The 17,709-nt window shown below is 34.2% G+C and overlaps 1 protein-coding gene across 9 annotated transcripts in view; it reads right to left on the minus strand.

Annotated features, from left to right (window-relative positions):
• AstC-R2 (Allatostatin C receptor 2) overlaps nt 1–17,709 on the minus strand; it is a 104,061-nt gene that overhangs the window by 46,881 nt on the left and 39,471 nt on the right. For 6 of the 9 annotated variants that reach the window (XM_053769101.2, XM_053769103.2, XM_053769107.2 and 3 more), the window contains one exon: nt 13,826–13,857. The exons of the other annotated variants lie outside the window; for them this stretch is intronic. The gene's annotated coding sequence lies outside the window, so the exon portion shown is untranslated. The remainder of the gene's footprint in view (nt 1–13,825; nt 13,858–17,709) is intronic. 9 annotated transcript variants of the gene reach the window in all.

Consider the following 17,709-nt stretch of genomic DNA (forward strand, 5'->3'; position numbering starts at 1 on the left):
GCCCGGGTCTTGGATGTTTATCTATATATGTATTTGTTATAAAATATTAGTATCGTTGAGTTAGTATCCCATAACACAAGTCTCGAACTTACTTTGGGGCTAGCTCAATCTGTGTGATTTGTCATAATATATTTATTTATTTATTATTATTTATTATTTATTTGCCTACCAACTTCATGACACTACTCAACGGCCCAGCTTGCTGTACCGGGGTAATTTTGATTCTCTCTTTCGCAACTGATTGTGTCGTTGGGAAGTAAAATATTTTAAGTCTTAAGTTTTAAAGACATCACGCTGTTTTAGATTTTAAAAATCTTCTCATTCTAAAAAACTGAATATATGAAAAATATAATTTGTCCCTTACTTAGTTTTCCTCCTCAAGCACTAAAATAGACGTAAATTCAGACAACCTCCTTATCGGCTATCACGAATTCAGACTTGTCGAGACATCGCCACGAGGCCTGCTGCGACGAACTGTGAATTATGAGCCAGATACTAGGAACTGGCTCGAATTTCAACGACCTCGCGCACGTAAATCGCAGTTTTGTTCAATAAAAATCGGTGATATACAAGAAACGTTAACAATCGCAGATTTAATTGATAAGCTATAAATATTATATAATTAATTATCCAATATGATATTGGTTTGATTTTTTATATACTATTATTTAGGTACTTATATTCTTATGTACTTATATAAAGTATTACAAACAAATATTATATGCAGATGGCACGATTTCGTTTGTTTGCCGCCCTATTCCACAAAAAATGTTTTGTTTATTTTTAAGGAATATTAGAGAAGAACTTAGCCCAGCAGTGGGATAACAGAGTTCAACAGAAAAAAGTATTTACTTTTAATTAAATATTTAAAATTATTTAATTTAAATGTTTAATGTAAATTATTTAATTTATTCAGTTATTTTTATCAACCTGTTACAAGTACAAGTATAGCAAAAGTTGTAAAACAATAACTTTTACGCTTTTTCGTAGCAAGTGGTACTAATTCTACAATGCATGGTATATATTTCTCAGGGCTGGTATATAAATCTTGGAATTATATGAAAAAGCGTCCAACATTTCCCTCGATGTGAGGCAAACTTTAATTCACACAATTACACTTAAGCACTTGGCCGACGGTCGTTCCCTTAAGCTTTTCTTTAAGTGCCCTCCCGACTGCGGGCTCAGGCGGGACGTACTGTCTTCGCTAATGAAACTGTTAGTATGCAGACGGAACGGGCTCTGGGCCTCATACACTATTTGTTTATTACTCCTAGTCTAATGTTCAAATATTCAAACGCATGTAAAATATTTATACGCTGTGATATTTTTTAGTTGTTAGTATCGTTTGGTTACTTTGCAACTAGTCAAACCGGAAAAGATTTTCTAATGTCAAAAAGAAAATACCTAATATTATAGAGCTCGTAACAGTGATATGTTATGTATAAAAAATAGTAAATTGTTTAAAAACGGATCAATTAAAATGACTTTTAATGATTAAAATTACATTTAGTGTGGCCCGCTGAATATTGCGTTTATTATTGAAATATTTTTGTTTCGTTATTTTAAAAAAACTATTTGCATTTTATTTTTTGTCAGGCGTATATTCACGCGGATAATTTGTTGGGAAAAAACTTTACACATTTTTTGTAGTGGGACTGTAAGTTCGTAAGCCGTATTTAAACGTAGCCAAGTTGCAAATGAGGACCGTAGGTGTCGCGGGAACGAACCTGGACCCTCGCCAGCCGTTGTTCTCCCTCCATTTACCCCCCATTTTGTAATTAGCAGTCCGTTCTCGCTGGTTTAATTCATTCCGTCTTTTAATGGACGGCAAGGATTGTAAGGTATTACGAAATAACTCTGCCTTCGGTTGCGATACGTTGTTTAATTTTCATTTCTTTGTAATTTATAATTCATCATGATATCCAATAAATAATTGATTCATTTATTCATTTAGGTATTACTTGTAATGGTAATTTCTTAACCTTTCACGTTCTTGGATCATGTATATGAGATATTGAGGAACATATTTTAATCATATTAATGAGCAAGTTCATCACCTGAAGTAGACGCGGAATTATTTTTTTGTTTTTGAACTCTTTAACGTAAAATGACCCCCCCCCCCCCCCACTAGTCTAGAGCTAAAAACAATATACGTTAGAATTGTTTTTTCAGGATTACATATGGTTGAGTATATGGAGTGTATGTTTTACAAAAATGTACCAAGCCAACTCATACCTGCATAAGCCCAAATTTGGTTGTAATACGTAATATTTATTGAACTTTAGAAAAACAGATGGTCGAGAGTTAATAGTGTAGATATAGAATGTATAACAGCCCATAAAACCAATGTGTGATATCCATGACATGACAGATTACTGAAATTAAATAATTCAACGCACATACGAAACATTGATGACATTTTTATAATATTGCTGAATGCCCGACAGGGTGTCACATTGTACCTATTTGTAACAGTGTATTGTAGCTGGCTAGAAAACGGTGTAGTACATTATTATAAGAATTGCAATAAATAATTTGAATTTAATTTAATCTAAAGTACCATATGCCAAAAAACTCATGCACGCTATTTTGTGGCATCATTATCGTACACTATCACTAATTCACCGGCGCGGTTTAATTTTGACGTCTGTAAGCAATATCAAAAATGATCTGAGTCCAATGACAGCCCGTACTCGAACCTCCGCAATTAGAGCTGGCCACTCCACCGCCGCGCCACTCACCCTCCGCTAATTAATTCGCTATCTTATCACTTATCAGCCCTGATTTCAGTAATTGGAAGGCTGGAGGAGAAAACAGCCGGTTTCAGGGTTACACGGATTTTGCAGGTTCCGTAGACAGTATTAGATAACATTATAAAAAGTGCCCATCCTTAAAAAATCTCTGTGAAATAATCATCATTTGATCTTTTATATTTATAATTTCCGACTAGGCACCTGCCGTGAGTCATTACAGGTTAATATAAAATCCAAATTACGAGAAAGAAATGGCGGGACGATATTGACATATGCTTAACTGCTGTGTAACTTAATGGCCAGAGTTAGCAATAGATAGAGACGATGTTATCTCGTCTTGATACGATACCTTTTGTCTTTATTTTCTTCATACAAATCTTTCACCTTGTGTTTACCTTTATTTCAACGAAACACTCAAGTAATAGAATCATAATGTTACAGTTAAACTTTTACTGCTGTTGGCGATTTTTTTAAATGTTTAATCCGACATGGTCATTGATTTTGCGACCTAAAGTTTTCTTCAAATATGACAAATTTAGGTTTAAGGACAAACAAATTATAAAACTATTGTACAGGGATCCTTTTATAACAAAGCCCTTAAAGAGAATTTCGTGATGAGAATCTTGAATAACAATGTTCTCTTTAGCCTTTGTGCACAACAATAAAGACTCGATAAAAATCTCCGAGTAAATATATGTTAATATTGACCATTGTCATTGCGGCCCAAAGAGCAAATCATAAATATTTCAACAGCTCAAATTTGGAGATAAATGTCTTGTATAAAAACACGGGAAAATTTGTAACTGAATTTGCTTCCTAAACATTTGAAGTTTTGTGTTCCTTATGAAACAAATGTACGTGATAAATTCAGATCAGCCCATCTTTCTTCTTATAGACGCCAATCGAGAACTAGACGTGGTTTCACAAGAGATGTATTTAGAGCACCTAATAATCTCGCTTCGATCGACGAAGGAAGCATCTGCGATCGTGATTTACCGAAATGGATTTCCTATCCTAAAACAGTTTTGCTCGGTTTCTTTGTTGAGGAGTATCATCAAAAACGGAACTGACTGCCTTTACTTGTGTACTTTTTTTTAATGAGTAACAATCTAGTACTTTCAAGATTAAACGAAAGTGTCCCTATTCTCATTACCTACGTTACTACCATCATCTCTGTCACGAGAAGTCCACTGCTGTACAATCTCTGGACTTGTACTGACATTCTCATAGACCGGCAAAGGTCGATCAATAGTCCTTAAATAAAAACACAAATGGCTATTGTTCAAGCACGATAACATAAGAAATAAGTATTTACACTCCAAACGCAATTCCCATCAGATTGTCATTATTTCCGCCGTCGTAAAATCTATATAAACATTTTACGCCATCTTTAGTGTCCCCTGCGATGTTTTTTTTCATAACAGAGTTACTGCCCGTTACGAACGACGAATTTTATGTGTTTGGGATATTCATTCTGTATCGACGCCATAATTACAGCGACAAGGTCGTATCTGTTATTAAGAAAATATTAATATCTTTTGTTTTATCTTCCGCGAGACTTTGTTTTGGACATCAGCCAGCCATAATATCTACCTGGTGTCTAGGAGGCCACGGAATTTTAATTTGAAACGTTTGAAATTTAGGCATTTAATGTTCACAGTTTGGACAAAGAATTTGCGGAAACAAAATACTGCTTAGTTATTTATCTTAGAACTCAAATGAAATACACATAGATACTTAATTAAAATATTATAAATCATATATAACCATATGGCTACATTGTATATAAAACAAAGAAATAAAATAACCCAAGCAATAAATATTAGATCTAAGAAAGAAACATGTGTATTCGAAACAAAAACTTTTATTTACTTCAATATTTTTTATCGAAAAGTTTTATATTTCTTTGCCACTTATACTTCAACTGAGAGAGAACTTAAGGCGCTAGTATATAAAACCAAACATCCCTCGCCATAGTTTCCATCTAAGATAAAAACATTTGAAAACTTTGCCTTCGGGAGCGATTTTCGATATTATTGCATGGCGTTCAGGCGCGTCGTAAAAACGGATGAGAATAGAATAAAACTGACACGTCGATCATAAACCTGAGTGCCGGAGCAGATGCGTGGACCCCGAAACATAGACGCTTTTCATGTAAATACAGAAAGGCAATAAATGCTTCCGAGCCAAAATTCAACTAGAAGTATTCAGTAGTTATTTTCTTGAAAAGTATAGGATATAAAAAATACGTATTTTTGTATAAAAAATACGTATGTTTGAGTTTGTTTCACTGGAATCCGTAATTAGAGACAAACATATATTTATTTATAAACAATATAAACCAATTATGAACATTCCAACACAACTTACAAACAGACATGCTGAAGGGGTCCCTCTCCGTAGCAGTTTTCACAGAAATTAAGAGAGGTAATATAAACAATACAATACAATACAATACAAATAACCTTTATTTAGCTCCACAAGTATACAAGGACATAAATAAACACACAGATCACAATTATAAATATAAAACTTGTGGGAGCTCTGGAGACACCAAACTAGGCAAAAGCCTGTGTCTTGGGTCACCAGGTCCCCCTCACATGTTTGACATTACAAGGTATCCCGGAGTAAATCAGTATCTTCATTTATATATATAACTAGGTATTTGTACTAATTATTTAATAGACGTAACTATTTTATTACTTATAAAAAATTATTACTATTCAAGTATTTAATGCAATGTTATTTTAAATTATACACTTAACCCAATATTTCAAGTAGTTGTTCTGTACCATCATAATCAAAACTGTCTAACCAGTGTTTTAATTCCGTCTTTATTTTATAATTGTTTAAATTTTTTGCCGTATATTTTGCATTATACTTATTATAGAGATATGGAGCAAGAAAGTCATATTGAGTTTGTGCAAATTTAGTCCTAGTGTAGGGAACTGGGCAGCGGTCGACTCTTTTATTTTGCACAGGTAGGCTCGGGACTACTTTTGAATGATACCTACGAATGCAATTGTAAAAATATAATTTTCTTACAGAGAGGACTTTGGTAACCTTGTATAACTCACTCGTTGGAAATCGAAATGGTAGGCGCATAAGTACCTTCAAAACCGCCCGTTGTGAACGTTCTAGCTCCATAATAATAGTTTTGCCAGCACCTCCCCATGCACAAATACAATAGCTCAGTATAGATTCGCAAAGAGCTACATATATTCTCAACAACAGACGTGATTGTGCAACTTCTCTTATGTTTTTAAAAGCATATATTAGTTTCCTGACCCTTTTTGCTAGCATAGTAATATGCACATCCCATTTAAGTCTGTAGTCGATTAATACACCAAGATATTTCACACTATGAACTCTGGTTAACTCTGCACAATCCAGACAACACCGTCGGTCCATACGGTTACACGGGTACGTGTGAAGAGTTATTCTATAATTAGGATCTGGACTAGTTGCATCCGTTATTGAAAAACAAATATAGCTACATTTCGATGTATTTAATGTTAAAAGGCTATCTTCTAGCCAACAGCTGATACAAGCCAGACCTTCTTCAGTTAGGTTATTAACCTGTTCCCATGTTTTACCATGAAACAGGATCGCTGTATCATCAGCAAATGCAAATATGTTTGCTTGATTTATATTTAGGCTGCACAGATCATTAATATATAACAGAAAGAGACTAGGACCCAACGTACTTCCCTGAGGGATTCCGTAGTTGCTAACTGCACTGTCGCTGACATGGTTTCCAACTTTAACACATTGTTGTCTATCCTTAAGATAGTCCTTGAACCATGCCAAGGCATAGCCGCGTATACCAACATTCTCCAACCTTGTAATCAATATATAATAACATTCGTGAGGAATTCAAAACGCAAATTTTTGTTAGTTTTTCTCTCAAACTAAGTGGGGTATAACAATATTATTAGCATTTTACTAAACTTTACATATTTGTTAAGTTTCAAAGCAAATTCTGAAAACTATATGTAAATCTTCCTTTCGTAACCTCCAAATGAATTTTAAGATCCAGGTATGTTTTATATCGAACTGTGATAGATCTAAAGCTAGCTAGTACGTACTAGGGTAAAGTAACCGAACTACTTTAAATTTAGTTCTACGAAGCTTTCTGCGCATATGATATCTTCTGAGCGATAAACCTAAAAACATTAATAGTAATAAAAAATATAGCCCAGCAACACATAAATAAGAAATATGGACTAAAAACTTACAATAAAAATGTAAATACTTCGCAGAGTTCGGTTGTTCACGTTAGTGGTGTAATCGTGCATCGCGTCTGCCTTTGTAATGAAACTATATGATGTTTGGGTATATGAGTATGTAGGTACAGTCTACTGCACATCAACTTATTCGCTCGTTGTATTTTCGCCGCTGTTACCGCCTCATAGATATTGATGGTACAATAGGTTTAAAAACCTTATCTAATGTTTTTAAGTTTATGAAAAATAAAAATATTTCTTTTTTGCAGGCAAAAAGGCGTCCGGCACTCCGGATGTTAAGTGGAAACCATAGCCTATGAACGCCTGCATTACTAGGGGTGTCACTTGCGCTCGCCTGCTTTGTAGGCTAGGGTGACACCCTGTACTGAATACTGACTCTTTTACCCTTAAAACTGTAACTCAACACTGCTATTGCTGGCACTGCTATATGGTAGCACAAATACGATTTCTATAGTTTTCTATAATCGACTGTACATGAGATAATAGTGCCGCGTAATAAAGCCGGTGGGCGAGTAATTACATTCCTTTTGACAGCTGACAGGAATATGAGTGAGTTAATGGGTTCAGCCACTAGGTGGCGCTGACTGCGGGACTAATTAGTCTGATGATTCTGATGTAATTGGCTGCAGAATTAGCCACGTTGCGTGAGATGAATATGATAAAGCAATTATTAGCAATGCCATGTAATTAGAATATCTGTATATTGAACAATCCAATGGATTTTAGATAACGTACCGAACGTAGCCACCTCACATTTGTCCTTTGAAGTTTCAATTTTATTTTTTTGTTTAATCTACAATTTAAATTTATTTCTTACTAGCTTTTGCACGCGGCTTCGCCCGCGTGAATTTCATAGCAAAATCTCAGTATTTTTTTATCGCTTACTCTGTAAGACTGGTAAACATATATGATTCAAATTCGCATTTTTTCTCATCTTTAGATCAATTTTCTGTTTCCCGCTGTGTGTCTCGTCCCATAACTTGTCCAATCCCGCTTCCTGCTATGTAATGTAAAGTAGATATCCCGTACAGTTTCCTACATATTGTGCCATCATGTTTTTTGCAATGTGTCCCGTCCTGTTTCCCACTACGTGTCTCCTTCCCATTGCCAGGATTACACATTTCACAAATAATGTCCAAGATAAAGAATGAGAAATTTGATCACAACACTACTCTTATAGTAGCCATAGGCAATAGTAAAAATGTCTCTCGTGGAGATTTATTAAACTGTAAAAATGTTCTGGCAGAAATTGAAAAATCGGGTGTTGGCCAAATAATTTTAGTTCTCTTCCCATATATTAAAAATTATTCTAACAACAAGTATATCCATACATTGAATACATGTTTATATAACCTCACTTGGGATTTAAAAAAGATTTATATTTTAGATTTAAATAAATATATTAATAACTGCTTTTACAACAATGGTACTGTGTACCTGCCCCATAGACATAAGTCGACTATTGCTAAACTTTTAGCATACAATATTTATAGACCCGTTATATCAAATATAACAAAGTCACCAGATATTAGTACTAGTACTAATAATTTAGTTTTAAACTAGGTAATAAGACAGAGGTGAAACCTTATTTTATAAACCTTGTTCATCAAAATATACAGGGTTTCACCAGCAAATATAATGAAATTTGTTTATTCTTGGAACATAGAGAGGTTGATATTTTTTGTGTTACAGAACATTTTTTTTAAAATGAAATTAAATTAGCTTTTCCAAATAAATATATAGTAGGAAGTACATTCCTAAGACAAAGTTCTGAACACGGAGGGTCCTTAATTTTAATTAATAGAAATTATAAGCATAAAGAAAGGAAAGACATAGTACGGTTGTCAGTTGAATGCAAAATAGAACTTTCCTGTGTAGAGTTGGATAAATACATTATTATTTGTGCTTACAGACCTCCTACAGCCTGTTATGAAACTCTTTTAGATGTTTTAGAGGAAGCCCTCAGGCGAGTTACCTCCAGCAATAAGCACATAGTTTTATGTGGTGATTTTAATATAGACATTTTGATTTCATGTTCTGAAAGCAATGGCTTTAAAAATTTGCTCGATTCATTTAATTTAAAGCACACATTCTTTGAACCCACTAGGATAACCTCGACCTCAGCCAAATGTATAGATAATATTTTCTGTGATTGTACTGTTTCTGAAGGAAAGCTGTTCGCCTGTCTGGGGTCTGACCACCTGGGCCAACAAGTGTCACTTATTCGTAACGAAGAGTCTAACCTTGTCTCCGCTCCTGTAATCCGTAGGCCGTTAACTAAGTACCGCAAAATGCGTTTTCGCGAAACCATAAATAAGAAATTGCCTGAATTAGATTTAACTAAAAATCCTAATGAACATTATAATAAGATTTTTAATACAGTGGAAACAGAATTCAAAAAAACTTTTCCTCTTAAGACCTTTAATAATAAAGTGAAACTTAAATTTTGCGATTGGGCTACAAATGGTATTTATATTAGCAGAAACAAGTTGTATGAACTTTATGGTCAAAAACAGTATAATTTTAATGCGGAATTTATATCATATGTTAAACGTTACTCTAAAACTTTTAAAAAGGTATGTTCAACAGCAAAATCTTTATATTTAACTTATAAAATAAAAAATTCTAATGACAAAATCAAAACAGCTTGGTCAATCATTAATAAAGAAACCGGCAAGTTTAACCCACGCGACAACAATATTTCTTTAAAAATTGGTGATAAAACCATTAATTCAAATGACGAAGTGGCCAACGAATTCAATAACTTCTTTGCCAATATTTCTAAAAATATTACGGGCTCCCTTTCGTCTTGTCCCAGTGCTGCAGATGATTTATTAAAAAGAAATGCCTCAGATCCTAAATCTACCTTCCGATTTAGACATATTTCTCCTGAAGAATTATTATCTGCTTACAAAGCACTCAACATGAAAAATACAGAGGATCTGTGGGGTATATCTGTCTCAGTGCTTAGCACTATTATTGATCTGATTGCTCCCCACTTAACTATTATATTCAATAATTGCATCTCAGATGGAGTTTTCCCTGACCTTATACCTGAAATTATACCTCTTTTCAAACAGGGCGCTAAAAACGATCCCACTAATTACAGACCCATTTCTATTCTACCTGCATTAAGTAAAATTTTTGAAAAGCTAATTTTAACTCAATTAGTTTCTTATTTTAACATAAACAAAATATTACACAATAGTCAATTCGGTTCCACTAAAGGTCGTTCCACTACTGATGCAGCAGCCACTCTAGTTGGAATTATCAATGATGCTTGGGAAGCCGGACAGGATGTTATAGGTGTATTTTGTGACCTTTCAAAAGCTTTTGACTGTGTCGACCACAACATACTGAAAAATAAGCTTAAATTCTATGGTGTCACTGGAGCGGCCCTTGATGTACTATCTTCTTACTTAGACAATAGAACTCAGAAAGTAGAAATTAATAGAGCAGCCTCTAACAGCGCTCCTGTGCACATGGGCGTGCCTCAAGGCTCCATTATTGGTCCTTTTCTATTTCTAGTTTATATAAATGATCTTCCTTGTCTTGCCCAACAATTGTGTGATGTAATTTTATTTGCTGACGACACGTCACTACTGTTTAAAGTTGATAGAAAAAGTAGAAATTATAACAATGTAAGCAACATTATGTCACTTGTGCTTGAATGGTTTACAACTAATAACCTGGCTTTAAACACAGACAAGACCAAGTGTATTAAGTTCTCTCTTTCAAACGCACCCCAACTTGATATTCCTTTAGTAGTTAATGGTAAAGTATTAGAATGGGTACACAGTGCCAAGTTCTTGGGCATTACTGTGGATAGTAAGTTTAAGTGGGATAAACATATTGAAATCACGGCCAAAAAACTTAGTTCGGCAGCTTTTGCAGTGAGAAGGATCAGACAGTGTACAAACATCGAAACAGCTAGGCTCGTGTATTACAGCTACTTTCATAGCATAATGTCCTACGGATTATTGTTATGGGGTAATGCAGCTGACATAGGAAAAATTTTTATTTTACAGAAACGAGCAATTCGTTTTATTTATGGGCTTAAGCCACGGGATTCCTTGCGAGAATTATTCAAATCGATAAATATTATGACTGTTGCATCTCAGTACATCTTCGACGTACTTATTTTTGTTAAATCTAACTTACACCTGTATAAAACATTGAGCGATGTTAACAGTGTAGTCACTCGTAATAGGCATAAACTTTGTATGAACAGATTCCGACTTAAAAAGGTTAGGCGGTCTTTCGTGGGTCAAAGTGTTAAATTGTTCAATAAACTCCCTGTAGAGGCTATTAACTTGCCAATGCCAAAATTTAAATCATATATTAAAAATGCTTTAATGGCTAATGCTTATTACACGATTAGCGACTATTTAAATGATAAAAAACCTTGGACCCTTCCTAAAACTTCCACCTCTCACACTTGATTTTAATTTTTTTTTTATTATTATTTATATATTTTCTTGACATGTTTATTACATATATTTTGACATTTATTGTAAAACATATACGTGATTTGTGATCTCCAAGTGTCTGAAAGTAACATAGGTATCTATTATGTTAGATTATGGAGATCGAGTATGTCATGCACATTCAAATGGTCAAACCGGTAGCGGCATCGTGGATCGGGTCGGGAGGTTCCCTCTATTGTGGTTGAGCTTCGCGATGGCTGATTCACGCGTCAACTCGTGAACGGGTGCTGCCGGGGGAACTGGTCAGCTCGATCTTTTATTAAAAGTTTTTTTTTTTTTTTGTTTGGCTAATTATACATATATATATAAGTATATATATATTTTCCTTTCATCAGCACTTGATCACAATCATAATATGTTTCAGTATACCTTTTGACCATGTACTTTATTATGTACTTAATGTTATATTACTGATAAAAAATTATACATAAATTTATATATAAAAAATGGTAAGCCCTTCTGGCATAATAGGGACCAACACTGTTTGAATGAGTTTCTTTCGGCATTTCTTCTCAGCAGTGGTCGTTCCGAAATGCTAGTAGTTTGTAGCTTTGGTAAACATCATTTAATTTAGATTATGACGTGAAAAAGTGCCTGTGAAGGCCTAATTTCTGAATAAATGATTTGATTTTGATTTTGATTTTGATTTCATTTCCCGCTCCTACTCTCAGACCCGCTTTCTGCAACGCGTGCCGTCTCATTTTCCATGACCTTTTACGTCCCGGTTTTTTATTAACCACAAACGTAAATTAAACATTTTTTGTATTTACTATTACTGTTATTTATTACAAAAAGTAAGTGTGCCAATTTTTAGCATTTTATCTTAAAAATTATATTAAGTCCCATACAATCTTTCACCCCCCTTATAAAGGGGTTGAGGGTTATGTTTCAGAAAAATCTGAAACACGTATTCATTATTTTGTTGTAAACAACAAAAATCCAAATTTTCAAGTCATTAACTTCAACGGTGTAGAACTTTCATATTTACAGTTTTTCACCCTTTTCACCCCCTTCGGAGTAGAATTTCCAAAAATCCTCTCTTAGTGCTCACCTACACTCACCTACATGCCAAATTTCAGCTTCCTACCCAGCAGTTTCGAGTGTACGTTGTCTGTCAGTCAGTCAATCAGTCAGTCAGTCAGTCAGTCAGTCAGTCAGTCAGTCAGTCAGTCAGTCAGTCAAGAGTTTTATACTGATATATAGATACATACTGCGCCCATTATATCTATATCAAACTTTAATCGATAAAAACAATTTATTTATATTCTGTTTACACCTTTCTACAAAATTTTAAAGTAAATCTGCTCCGTGGATTGTTATTTTAATTTTCCTACAGGACCCTCTTCATATTCCGGGATGAAATGTCTATAACATGTTAACCCGGGATTCTGAGGCATTTTTTATTCATAATTAGTTTTTCAATTATTCTACGGGAACCTGATCATTTACCGGGATGAAATGTATCTAAGATGTTAACCCGGTATATAAGGTACCTACATCAAAATTTCAAGCAAATCGGTCCAGTAGATTTCGAGTGATGCGCTTTCAGACTGACAGACAGACAGACAATTTGACCTTTCTTCAATTTTATTATATGTATTGATTTAGATGAAATCAAGGTTCTCATAGCCTATATCTCTCCAGAAGGAAAAATAGAAGAAATATCTACCTGCGAATTATAGCTTTTTATTACGTAACCTTGTTCCCAAGGTACTACACCTTGAGATAACATTTATCATCACAAAACCACATTTAAATTTTTGTATTTTGGAAAAAAGCAACTACTCGTAATTTCACATTAACGAATGGACGAATTTCAAAGGTCTGTAGTTATTGATCCGGAAACTATTTTTTGCTTCTGCATAAAGCTAGAAAGACCTGTAGATACAAATCCAATATGACACGAAACAAGACCAGTAAATCGCCACTGCAGCCACAATTCTCTTTCAAACAGATAGGACAGGTATAGGATTTGTCTCGGCAGCTCGATTTGTTTCGCTTGCGACATCGACCAGCTCAGAGAGGCTGCATGTCTGAATCTACTCCGTGTAATCCCTGTAAGCCGTGAACTTCACAGTTTTTATTTTTCTCTTAGTATCATCATCTCTGGCACTGCGCACTATGCACACGATCGCTAGTTCATTAGTCGACATCAAATCACAAAACATGAAATTCAAATCGAGCGATTACTCTGTTAATAAATTAATGTTCTACGGGAAACAACTGGTTTCCCGATTCAGTATGAGCAAAAATACCAAATTCCCGGCCAAGCGCGAGCAACTAATTAATTATGCGGTAATCAATTAAATTACCCTGATGTAAATTTAAGTGAACCTACCTTTTATTCCAGTTGAGTTCGCACACTAGTACCTGCAAAGAAAATTCATATATAAATTAACAGTTTCAGTCCATGTGAAATTTCAGTCATACAAACCCACCTTATTACCACTTATAAATAAACATCATAGACCTTCTTATCAATAGATAATAGTATTTTCGTTTACAGTAACGTACTGTACCTATTGTCTGTGTAAATCAAGCCCGACATTTATATTTTAAAAACATTTATACTATATACTGATTAATATACGATATATGTGGAAGTGTATTGTACCATCCATCTTTTTTCACGTCAAAATGATAGTTCGAGCCCATTACTTTTCGCCAGATGTTGCGCGTGGGCACCACGCATAACAGAGTTAAATATGGACAATGTTATTTAATTGTCTTACTTACTTCTTACTTCCCTCGAGGACTGCTTTCCGCAGTTAGGCCTCTTCTCTGGGCCCTTTCTGCGTTCATGTCTCATCACTAATCATATTTTATACCAATCTCCGGCCGTTTCTTCCAGACAACCCCTAACGGGAGGAGAGAGCAGCAGTAGAATGTTTATTTATTTATTTATTTATTTAGGTACACCAACAGGTTACATGAACATAACTTACAAGTAACATTCAACTTATGTATGTGCTAGCCAAATTACAGTTGAACACAACTCTCAAGTAAACAGGCGAGTGTGAGTTATTATTCTGATTACAATAATATTACAAGATTTAGTAACTGTTACTATTAAAATATTAGAGTTATATAAGAATAAATTTCAGAAATTAATAATTATTATTTGATATATGAATTCATAGCTTAATTGTTAAAATAATATAATTATATTTAAAATTTGTCATGATCAAAAGTTCTTTAAAAATTATAAAATACAATGCACTATGATATACAAATAAGACAAATGAAGAGCCAAAGTAACGCAAATATTCAAACATTGCATCATTGTGGGTGTTATATTTCGTTCGAAATAATCTTTAAATTTTTCTAGAGCCAAATTTCGGAACTTAATCGTTGGATACACATACATGTTCTGTCTCGATGGTGGTCTAGCCAAAGTCCATGCCACCATATTGTGCTGAAACACGCAAAGAGGATTATTTCAATCCCCAATTCGCGCAACCATCACGCCCTCGTCTGACACATCGCTAGTATTTACACGAACTTAATTTGTTATATTATACATACTGATAAACAGACAAGGGGTAAGCTCGCGACGTCATATGTTAGATTAACTTTACTTCTAACAGGATTCATTATTCATATCAACAAAAGTCCAATATCAAAGGAATTCATTAGAATATAGAGATAAAAATAAGTTCCAGGAGATATTATAATTTAATTCCTCAAAGGCATTTTTAAATCTCATTTTCTATTAAAGTTCATTTGAGTTTCGTTAAGATATTTAAATCAAAATATAAAAGGTTCAAAGCTTTTCGTTGTTTAAAACAAAACAAAAAAGAAGAATCATGTTACGAAAAAAATCTCGTCTTCAAAAGATAGGTACTTTAAGCTTAAGGATTCCACCACTTTCATAAAGCGACCACGATCCCGAATAGAAATACTGATAATGAAATCTGGATCTGTTCATAGTTTATTCACATAAATAGAAGCTAAAAAGCCTAATCTGATTTTCAGGCAGAATCCGTTTTTAAGTAAAAATATATGAAAAATTTAAAATAAATGTTATCAAAATCATAGGGCTTCATAATGACCATAACTTTCAGCGAGAAGGTACCTCTAGAAGAGATTGTAACAATGTCAACAATTTTCTTTAACAAATATTTGTAAAATCACAATTAATATTCTGCTCTGTTTATAATGTAAATACACAGTCACGCCCGTTACCCGGATGGCAGAGGCTAGGGAGAATTATGTTTTTATCAAATTTAATTAAACATTTCCAAGAAGTTTAATCTTAGTTGTTATTTATGAATGTTTGTTATTAACATCACAAGCGCTATCAAGTAAATAAACTTGTTTCATGGCGTATCATGGCCTTATACCTCAAGTATGAAATATAGTGGCCCTCCTACGTGTTGTTGTCCTCGCTGTGTATCTGGTAGCCAACATTTCCTACCAACTAGATTTTTTATTAGGAACAAATTAAAATATGATTTTCTTATCTACCTGTAGTACTATCTCGATAATAAATAAACGTTAACACGAAGTCGCGCATTCATTGTTCTCAAAGTGCAAATAATAAAACAATACTTCAGCACGTTGTGGAAACGACAACAAATAGAAGAGTTGGCGGGAAACCAACCGGTAGAATAAACAAGGGTGTTCTCTCAACTCGCCGGCTTATTTATAATTGACACGCTATTTTACGCTTAAACTGGGATATCTCTCGGTTTGGCGGATTTTATCGTGAACTACATCTCGTGTTTGTTCAAGTCGTTTTATTTTTCGGTTGACAAACACAAGATGCTGATATAAGATACGAAGCCTGTGCGGTTTAGGTTTTGCCAAACGTTATGTATGCCTAGCGTCTTATTCTTATAATTCATTATAATAACAAGAGTTATTTTTTACGGATAAATAACACCTTCTACCTACCGCTTTTTGATAAAAAGTACCGCGATGGAGTTTCTTGCAGCGCTTATTTTTAATATTTTAAAAAGCTGTTGTAGCAGATTTTTTAAATTTCAACTTTGAGTAAATTATTTATCAATAAAATGATTTTCATGCGCAAAAGTAGTTTACAATTTCTTCCCAAGGAATTGAACCCATTCCGGGAACCCACCACAAGGCCCCAACACCCACCCAAGGAACCCACCCCAAAAGTAGCATTCAAACCCATTCCGGGTTTGAATGCTACTCCACCTCATGACAACTGGAGCTCGCAAGCAAATTCAATAATTCCAAAAAGTTTTGAAGCACCGCGAAGGAAAAGATTGCATTGAAATGGAAATAACATTCTTATTTCCTGCAGTGATCTTATCATACACGTCATGCATATAAATTATATAAATAAAAAAGGATCAAATTCGCTGCCAATTTTAATGATTGTATTTCATACATGATGATGACCTGACAAACAAACAGGAGAAGGTCGATTATGTTGGTATTATAAGGTGATATTGGTCCTGTAAATAAAATCAGATTGGTCGACATAATACTTGGTACTTTATGGACTGCAAAGTCTGAAATAAAATATTATTATTATTATATAATGGAAAACTTATACTCTCTCCCACCGACTTTTTGCTGATGAAGACAATTTCATTTTAACATCGAATCTCAAGTGGAGCTCAAATTGCCAATAATGGTCGAATGTAAAACAAATCTAGAGCTATTAGCGCAACAGATTGTAATAAAATGGACGAATGTGTGGGCGTCGCGTTTCAGCTCTGGATTATGTCACATTATCAATTAGTTGTATCGATCCGCTACCTGATAGCCTTTTCATATCAAGTTCGCTGTTATCACGTGACAGCTTCACAAGTTCTGTTTTGGTCTGAGTTATCATAATCAGACAGCTGGCCTGGCCTCCAACAGCGTCCTGTTAACAAAACTCAAAGGGAAAGTCCTTGTGAAGGTCTAATTTCTGAATAAATAATTTGATTTGATTCACTATTTACTGTATTACATGCAGATTTATTAGGATAGACCCCTAATACATTGGGTAAAGCAAGGGACAAGAAGAAATTTAATAATGAGGAATTTGGCGGAATCAAGTTGTGTTCACATGGAATGCCAGACCTAAATAATATTATCAGCATCCGCATAGAGTTATCATTATCTAATTAAAACATGTGGGTTGAAATCTATCCCGGTGGATATGAATAGGATAAATTTCGTGAAATTAATGAGATATAGGACAAACATAGATATAGTTAATAATCTTAATATTAATAAGGCTGGCTTTTCAGGCTATTCTTG

The sequence above is a fragment of the Plodia interpunctella genome, chromosome 3 (genome assembly GCF_027563975.2).
Source record: "Plodia interpunctella isolate USDA-ARS_2022_Savannah chromosome 3, ilPloInte3.2, whole genome shotgun sequence".
Lineage (NCBI taxonomy): Eukaryota > Metazoa > Arthropoda > Insecta > Lepidoptera > Pyralidae > Plodia > Plodia interpunctella.